General features: G+C 38.8%; 1 pseudogene; it reads right to left on the reverse strand.

The window, feature by feature from the left end:
* Positions 1-2,780: 2,780 nt before the first annotated feature.
* LOC101612126 lies at positions 2,781-3,217 on the reverse strand (annotated as a pseudogene).
* Positions 3,218-7,202: the final 3,985 nt, after the last annotated feature.

The following is a 7,202-nucleotide window of genomic DNA, read 5'->3' on the forward strand; positions in this document are numbered from 1 at the left end:
TGAGAGAAGGAAATTAAAAATGCTAATTATGCCCTCTTATTCATTTGTCTATTTCTTTTCCTGCTTTACGATATACATATTTGCATATATGAACCAATGTTTGCCGACCTGCCTTTTCTTCTGATATAAAGGATAGTACTAGAGATTAATCTTACAGCTCCATCTATGTCATAGGACGTTAAAAAAGAATTAGAACTGAGTCAGTTAGAGAATGGACATCAGCCAGGAACAGAGTGACACACGGAATACAGCCGCTCTGGGAGACGCTGAGCTGGCCGTGGCTGGATGAGGAACGCCTGTGTTCATCGGGTTGTTTCTGAAAGGGAGCACAAGACTGTATACTGACTGGTACTTACGTGTCAAACTTTGGACTATACAAGACTAATGAGGACGAATGCTCTAATTGGCATCAGCATTATCCATGTAGGTTTCTTTCTTCCTGCCTTCCTTCCTTTCTTCCTCTTTCTTTCTTTTGTACTGCATCAAAACAAAAACTCCTGAAGTTCCATTACCCAAAACTTCTTTAGGTGAATGGTTGCAGATTGGCCTGATAATAACAACTAACATTAAAAAGAAGGTAGCAAAGAAGGAAAACCATTCTTTTCTGGACGCCATCAAAGAACTGCACAGGACAATGTGAGAGTCCGTGTAAAAGCTTCAAGGTCAGTCAGTGTGAGGGTGTCACACAAAAGGATCATGAGTCACCACCTCTTGGAGATTCCTGGGGATCATCTCACCAGCTTCCAGATGTCCTTGTGAGAATTCCTTTTAGGCCAGGAGAAGTTATAGGTGCTTGCTTGCAAAGCCTAACAGCCTGAGTTCAATTTCCCAGTACCCACACAGAGCCAGCACAAAGTGGCACATGCATCTGGAGTTTCTTTGCAGTTGTTGCAGGGAAACCTGGAATGTGCTGGCATTTTCTCTCTCTCTCTCTCCTTGCAAAAATATATATGTATATGTATATATACATACATACATATACATATATATACATATACACATACATATACTGGGGGGTAGAGGTGGAGTTTCACTGTAGCCCTAACTGACCTGGAATTCACTATGTAGTCTCAAGGTGGCCTTGAACTCACAGTGATCCATCTATCTCTGCCTTCCAAATGCTGGAATTAAAGGCATATGCCACCACTCCCAGTGCAAATAATTTTTTTTTCAAAAATTAAAGAAGCCCCTCTGGGTCATCTGATGTATTGGTCATGTTCTCCTAGCTGTGAACAAATACCTGACCAGATGCAACTTAGGGAATGAAAGGATTTAATTCTGCTTAAGATTTTGAGAGGGAGTTGGAGAGATGGCTTAGCGGTTAAGAGCTTGCCTGTGAAGCCTAAGGACCCTGGTTCAAAGCTCAATTCCCCAGGACCCATGTTAGCCAGATGCACAAGGGGGTGCATGCGTCTGGAGTTCGCTTGCAGTGGCTGGAGGCCCTGGCATGCCCATTCTCTCTCTCTCTTTCTCTGCCTCTTTCTCTTTCTGTCACTCTCAAATAAATAAAAACAAACAAAAAATATTAAAAAAAAAAAAAAGATTTTGAGGGGAAGTTTCATGTCAGGAACAGGAAGCCAGCTCATCACCTTGATAGAGAAGAAACAGAGTGTAAACAGGAAGAAAGATCAGGCTGTAAAACCTCATGGCCCATCTGCAGTGACTTACTTTTTCCAGCAAGCCTCTGCCTCCTAAAGGTACCAAAACTTTCCCAAGTAGTGAGACCAGCTAGAGACCAAGTATTTGAACATGTGAGCCTACAGGGGCCAAAACACCTGGCCGCTGACATGAGCAGTCAGTGTTTCTTGGCCTTCACCCCTCAGCCCAATCAATGGTAACACCTTTAAATTTCATATTAAATCTCTTCTTACTGGAGTGTATGGGATGGTCTCTGATATCTTGACTGCAGTCTGCAGGAAAATGCCATGTCTGAAATGATCAAAACATGATTTATATGAAGTGTTTTAAAATTTAACAAAGAAATAACAGAAACCATGTCAGTAACATTCTAATGAAGTCCTGGATCACAGCTTTATGCTATATGGTGGCCCACCTCAAGTCCTGTATGAAGGATGTTGTCTTAATCTAAGTTTTTAAACTTACTTTAAAATATTATTTTTTCTTTGTTTGCACATTTTTTATAAGGCAAATAAATGTTTATTCAAAAGCTTCCATTTACTTACTGGAAGTGGGAAAGGCAGTAATGCATTTTTCTTCCATGTGGTCTTCTATCCTTAAGTTCCATTACATCAAAGGAAGAAAGGGGGCTGTTTAATATTTCACTTAAGACAGTTTAGCATTATCAGTTTTAAAAGAAGTGACCTTAGTAACATGTCAGTCTGCTTCAACAAATTACATCATGAGCGTAAAAACAATTTGTTGAGGTCTACAGCCAGATTCCAAACTTGTAGAACAATCTTCAGAAAGATTGGAATGTAAATTACTGCATCCATACCAGACATCATTGTTGCAGTCAGGTTCACATTGCTGGCAGAAATCACCCAAACAAGAGCAGCTTCTGGGGAAAAAAGGGTTTATTTTCGCTTACAGGCTCGAGGGGAAGCTTCATGATAAAGGGAAAAACGATGGCATGAGCAGAGGGTGGACATCACCCCCTGGCCCACATAAGGTGGGCAATAGCAACAGGAGAGTGTGCCAAACACTGGCAAGAGGAAACTGGCTATAACACCCATAAACCCGCCCACAACAGTACACTGCCTCCAGGAGAGTTAATCCCAAATCCTCATCCACTGGGAACCTAGCATTCAGAACACCTAAGTCTACTGAATCAAACCACCACAATCATCAATGTCTTCATCATCTCCAATGTCCCAACTGAATTTCTTCATCAACTCCAGGTCCAAATATATCCATTTAATTGATTTTAGCATGCTCTGGAATCTCACATATGCCTTTAGATGTCTAGCTTCATCTGAATTGTATTTTAAAATTACATCAGCTTTGTTATCTGGTAATCTTGGAGACCAACCAATATAATGTCTGAGGGATTTATCCAAATCTTTTTTCTTCAATTTCCAACTAATGTGGCATGACCTGTTTACACAGTCAAAACACATAGATTCTAGTTGCCCATTCCCCAACATTTGGATTGCCTGAACCTATTATTGCCCATCCTCCTTGAGCCCCAACTTTCACTTTTCAAATTCATTCTTACCTCTATGTCTACTTTTGATCCTTTACCTTTCTTCTAAGGCATGGTTGTAATGGTGGTCTTGTACTGTCTCTCAGGTACTTCCCAGTGACCACAGGGATGGCGAGGACGACGCCAAGGAGCACGCAGTGGGAGACGCAGAAGACAGCTGGGGATTCTCCCAAGAGCCTCCTGCATCTGCTTTCAGCAACAGCAAATGGCGACCTGCACATTATATTTGATAGACCAGAAAGAAAAGAAGTCCACCACTTGAGCATGAACAAAGAGTTTTAATCAAAATTAACTCCACAGTCTTGTCAAGTTTGGGTAAAGTTCCTGCACCCATATCTCTCACTCTATTCCACTATTAATTTCTGAAGACTTATCATTAGTGGTCTCAGATCACTACATTTAATCTGCCATAATTAATCTCCCAACAACAGAATTGAAATATTTTGTAAGTTATCCATTAACTTGGGTTATTGAAAATATGGCATTTTTATCAGATAATATTAAATAATGACTGGGTTAGTGGGAAAGGAAAACAATTTCCAGGTTCCTATGTTAAGAAACATTTCATGTAAGTGATTATAAACTAGGTTTTTTGTTTCAAAGCTAATCACAAAGTTAATTCTGATTCAGAAGAGATTGGTATTCGTGCACCAATTAAGGGACTACTTCTCTGAGCATTTTGAATAAAAAGCTCATTTCTAAGTATTGTCAAAGTCCAAAATGAAACTCTGTATGCTTGTGATTTTATATGCAGTTTAAAAAGATTACTCCCACGTAATAGAAAATCCTTGTGGGTGTCAAAAAGAAATGTTATGGTCAATTAATGCTTCTAGTAAGACCATTTAAATATTTCATTGTTACAGAGAACCCATCAATCAAATCACTGAATATTTATTCCCTTTGCATGCATTTAAAACAAGACTAAATTAAAGGAGCTTTTCATTAGAGATCTGTTTTAGCCTATAAGAAGTAAATGAAGCTTTTCAAACTAAAAATAACCACCCTGGCCTCTTGCTACATTTTTAGCATGATAGAAAATGGCATCCTGATATGCTAAGAACTAGACAGCTCCAGGAACTCAGTGTGTCTTTTGGCACAAAGTCAAACAATGTTCTATCAAGAAATTTTGCTGTCCGCTGCACAATGTGACACCTAAATCTATCAGTTCCATCATATTCCACTTCTAGATAAGTTCCACTGTTGACATGGTCTTCTTTTCATCAAGTGACAAGAGAAAGTGTCCAGTAAAAAAAAGTTTTGAACTGCAAACATTCCAGAGACATAACACCTAATCTGTGTTCAGCTGGGCATTTCAGTCAACTGATAGAAATGTAACCAATGACAACCACTCATGCAAGAAGTTGATTCTAAGGCACTTGTACCAAGGGCAGCATAGCTCAGATGGTTCCAGAGCCAATTTCAATGTGGCCCCAAAACAATGTATAGACGAGGGGAAAAATTACTGGGTAGTGACTGCAGAGCAGCTGTAACCGTCAGACAGGGAATCAAGGAAACATATGTTTGAGAAAAAGTTCCAAGTAGCAAATGATCTTAAGTAAGTAGTCTTTTCTGAAGCACAGAAATCAGAATAGAAAAGAACAAATATTGGATACTTTTGTGTAATAATGTTTAGTCCTTAGAAAAATGTGAATATGTGATTAAAAAAATTACCATTTGTTGGCCTCTATGATATGCCAGACATTCCACCTTAACATGCCCTTTATTTCATCATCTTATTTAATCCTTATGACAATCTTTTCAGATAGTCATTGTTGCCCTCATTTTATAAATGCAAAACAAAAAAAGAAGGTAGATGATGGTCTAAGACTGCATAGGCTAGCAAGAAGTCAAAATTTGACCCCCAAATCTACCTAGCTCTAAGTTCAGTCTCTCTTCCTACCCAATATTTTGTGAACTTTATATTGACCAGTGCATGCTTACATATGTAAGCACACAATGTAACCCAGACATCATGCAACTACCTCAGGGCATGTCAATGACCATGTGAGCACTATGAGGGTAGAAACCTATATGGGCTATTTCTCTACTGAGCTTACTTACTACTTTGGAAAACTGAGAAGGTATAATAGCATGAAAAGAAATGGAGACATTTAAGAGAGAAATGGTACTAGCATGGGTTTAGAATATACAAATGTTTTTAGTCAACTTCCTGGGGATTTTCATAGTGCTAAGGCAAGCTCCCCAGAGAAGGGAAGTACTAAATATAGTTGTTATAAAAGATAAAGAAAGGACATTTGTAAGTATTCTTTTAAAGGAAAATGCAAATTGTGGACATCTCAGAGAAAATTCCAAACTGCTTTGATATTATTTGCCAAAAGAAAGTCCCCTTTAGGAATGCCTGCAAAGGACAGAGAGAAGCTTGTAGAAACTGGATAAATGATTCACAGCACCACATGTTGATTCAAAGATAAAGAGCTGAAAACACACATCAGGATTCAACAGAGAAAGTTCTAGATATTGTAGATACCGTTATTATATTTTTGCCGTAAGTTTGAAGGGAAAGATCAAGTCTTCTTCAATTTATTGAGACTGGTCATGCAATCATAAATTACTTCTTCCTTTTCTCACATTAGGCCTCTCTCCTTCTTAGAAAGCCTATCAAGAGGTCTGGATTATCAAGGATGTGTTTCCTTGGTTGCACAAAAGAAAACAGGTAAGTAAAGGCATCTTATCTATAGGTAACATGAGAGTGTGAGTCAAGGTATCTTATCTATAGGTAACCTGAGAGCATACCATGACCTTTTTCTAATTAGCTGCACATATTTCAGCAGCTCAATACCCTTGTTTGAACCTAATTTTATTCCATTCTAAAATAAGAAAATTAAACTAACAAACATCTCCAAATTTATCTACTCTTACCTCTGTGATTTTGTATGTCAAGCCATGAATTATGGCTGAGTCCAGGAACCAGACATCTATGGAAATGTCACCTTCTGTGTCTTATTTTATTTTGTTTTAATATGAGCCTGTATTACTTTTGTGAACAGAAAATTTGATATCTATATGTTTAATTCATTTTCCTGTGATAACTGGTGTAACAAAATTCTGTTACCTTTGGCACCTGTCATGACAACTATCCACCAGGCATCTTCTAGAAATAATTCCCTACCCGCGCATTTTAAATGCTTGGCAGAGTGACCTCCTTCCCCTCTTACCGAGAGGATCAGTTTCATTGGTCCTTTGAAAAAATAATTACTCCCATTCTTTTAAATCCTTTCTTTCCTTTTGCAACTTTATTTTATGGGCTTTCACTAGAGATCTGCTTGGGCCCCTCACACTATCTGACCAAACTCAGCCTGAAAAGAAAGTCTTCGCTTTCCCTTTTGATCGTGTTCAGGGTATGTCAATCTCTGTCTTGTTCTAGCAAGAATAAGCTTTATCACCCCTACCAAGTCATCATCGAATTTCTCTTGCTGTTGTGATAAGCGTTTGGGATTTCACCCACCTGCAGGAGCGGTCCCTGAGACTGTGTCTGCAGCTGGATTCCCTGAACTATCTTCATCTGTCCCACATCCAGGCTATCAGCGGAGCCGGGACAGCCAGACCATAATGCTGCCTTTGTGTCGTGTGAAAAAGCTCCCCATTTGTCAGTCAGCCGCAACTTTCTAAGCCTGGCCTCTAGCACAGTTATGAGGAAACGTGTTTTGGAGGTAGTCTCTTTTGAGTTTTGGAACAGCAGGGGTTTTTTGTTTGTTTGTTTGTTTTCTTTGGTTTTGGCATGGTTAACATTTTTTTTTTTCAAACCAGTAATTCAAGCTGTGAAATCTTTAAAACCAACTGTTCTCTGGGTCCAGAAAATTTAGTCTGGCAACTTTCTTTGTAATGGTTTACATGTTGATACACTCTATAGCATAAATCCTATTTTACCAGTAATGTAATTAGAAGAATAATTCAGATTTTGAGTAATTAAAATCATAGAGAATCTGGATCTATTCCTCACACAGTCACCTAAACACCATCTCATCTGGGTCTGATATGCTGATTGAAAGATATTTGGGACTCAGTAAAGAAAGTACTC

The sequence above is a fragment of the Jaculus jaculus genome, chromosome 9, assembly GCF_020740685.1.
Source record: "Jaculus jaculus isolate mJacJac1 chromosome 9, mJacJac1.mat.Y.cur, whole genome shotgun sequence".
NCBI classification, from domain to species: domain Eukaryota; kingdom Metazoa; phylum Chordata; class Mammalia; order Rodentia; family Dipodidae; genus Jaculus; species Jaculus jaculus.